This window comes from Leptonychotes weddellii, unplaced genomic scaffold (genome assembly GCF_054177405.1).
Source record: "Leptonychotes weddellii isolate Sample4059 unplaced genomic scaffold, ASM5417740v2 HiC_scaffold_23628, whole genome shotgun sequence".
Lineage (NCBI taxonomy): Eukaryota > Metazoa > Chordata > Mammalia > Carnivora > Phocidae > Leptonychotes > Leptonychotes weddellii.
In genome coordinates, this window is record NW_027826112.1 from 1 (window position 1) to 2483 (window position 2483).

Genomic DNA, 2483 nt, shown 5'->3' on the forward strand with positions numbered 1-2483 from the left:
TCAAACTCTCTCTTTTCGCAGATGACATGATACTTTATGTGGAAAACCCAAAAGACTCCACCCCCAAATTACTAGAACTCATCCAGCAATTCAGTAATGTGGCAGGATACAAAATCAATGCACAGAAATCAGTTGCTTTCTTAGACACTAACAATGCATCTGTAGAAAGAGAAATTAGAGAAATGATTCCATTTACAATAGCACCAAAACCCATAAGATATCTCTGCATCAGTTTCTTTATAGGACTCCACTGTTACAAATAATAGACTTTTTTTTTTTAAAAAAGATTTTATTTATTTATTTGAGAGAGAGAATGAGAGACAGAGAGCACGAGAGGGAAGAGGGTCAGAGGGAGAAGCAGACCCCCCGCTGAGCAGGGAGTCCAATGTGGGACTTGATCCCGGGACTCCAGGATCATGACCTGAGCCGAAGGCAGTCGCTTAACCAACTGAGCCACCCAGGCGCCCCAACAAATGATAGACTTTTGATATAGTCCCACAACTCCCTGAAGTTCTATTCATCTTTTTTCAATTTTTTCCTCTTTGTTCTTCAGAATGAATGATTTCTATTAATCTACAAGTTCACTGACCCTTTTCTCTGTCATCTTCATTCTACTATTGAGTTCAGCCAGTAAAATTTAAATTTCAGAGATTGGATGTTTTAAAACTATTTTGTTCTTTTTTTATAATTTAAATTTTTTGCTGAGTACTTTTATCTTTTTATACATTTTATTTAGTGTGTGTTCACCTTTACCTCATGGAGCTTATTATAGCATCTATTGTTTTAAAGTCTTTGTCTTATAATTTCAGCATCTGTGTCATCTTACGGTTTGCACCTGTTCATTGTCTTTTCACTGAAGAATTCCCAAAGAACCACATTTCTTGGTTCTTTGCTTATCAGGTAATTTTGGATTGTATTCTGGGCTTTTTGAATATTAAATTGAGTAGATATGAATCCTGTTAAAATTCTCTAAGGGATATTATTATTATTATTATTATTATTATTATCATCATCATCATCATAATCATCATCATTACTGTTTTAGCAGGTGGTCAACCCGGTTAGCTTCAGACTACAAGTTTTTAAAACCACTTTTTAGACAGCAAGCAAAACGACTGGGTGTGCAGCATCCTGGAACCCTCCATCAAGTGTGCAGATCCTTTGTGTCTCCAGGAACTCCAGGCCTCGCCATGGTGGAGTCTGAGCGCCTCTCAGCCCGTGGCTGCTGGGCTGCCTTCACCAACTTCTTATGCACCAGAAAGGGAACTCTCCTATTTGCTGAGATTGTATTGTGCCTGGTGATTCTAATCTGGTTCAGCCTCTCAACACCAGGATACTCCTCTCTGTCAGTGGTTGAGATGATCCTTGCTGAGATCTTCTTTGTCGTCTACATGTGTGACCTACCCACCAAGATACAATCCATCAACTGGCCTTGGACTGATTTCTTCCGATCCCTCATTGCAGTCACCCTCTACCTAATCACCTCCATTGTTGTCCTTGTCGAGAGAGGAAATCGCTCCATAATCATTGCAGGGGCACTGGGCCTTGTTGCTGTTTGCCTCTTTGGCTATGATGCCTACATCACCTACCCCTTGAGGTAATAAAGACATACAGCAGCCCTGACTGGCTGTGCAGATGATCCATGTTGGTGGACTCCCTTTATTTCTCTCTGAGACCTGGTTGGAGGTTTAATTCTTAGTTCAATTCTCAAAGCTTTTGCTAGGCAGTTTTGGGTCTGTCCTGTGCACATGCAGCTCAAGAGTAAACTAGGGCCTGTATAGTTTCTTACACAGTATTAAGGCATTCTCTTAGCCTCACTTCCTTCCAGGTTTGCTCCTCTGCCCTCTGCCCCACAAAGGCCCCCTTTCCCAATTCTTCTATGCTGAAAGGTGAGGTTTCTTTTTAGAGTTTTACCTGCTCGTATCACTGCTGCTGAGCAGCTCGGCATGAGGAGCCTGCCCTTGGGGCAAAACCACAAAACAGAAGAGGGGAAAAAACCAGAACACTCATTCTCAAATGTGTTGCTTCTTCAAGTTTAGACTCTACTCCACAATCTGCCTGATTTCATTTACTTTTTTTAAATTTAATTTTATTATGTTATGTTAATCACCATACATCACATCATTAGTTTTTGATGTGGTGATCCATGATCCATTGTTTGCGTATAACACCCAGTGCTCCATTCAATACATGCCCTCTTTAATACCCATCACCAGGCTAACCCATCCCCCCACTCCCCTTCCCTCTAGAACCCTCAGTTTGTTTCTCAGAGTCTGTAGTCTCTCATGGTTCATCTCCCCCTCAGATTTTCCCCCCTTCATTTTTCCCTTCCTACTTTCTTCTTCTTCTTCTTCTTTTTTTTTTTTTAACATATAATGTATTATTTGTTTCAGAGGTACAGGTCTGTGATTCATCAGTCTTACACAATTCATAGCGCTCACCATAGCACATACCTTCCCCAATGTCTATCACCCAGCCACCCC

General features: G+C 41.0%; 1 pseudogene; it reads left to right on the forward strand.

Moving 5' to 3' along the window:
* The first annotated feature begins 998 nt into the window (after positions 1–998).
* Positions 999–1736, forward strand: LOC102737480 (proteolipid protein 2 pseudogene; annotated as a pseudogene).
* Positions 1737–2483: the final 747 nt, after the last annotated feature.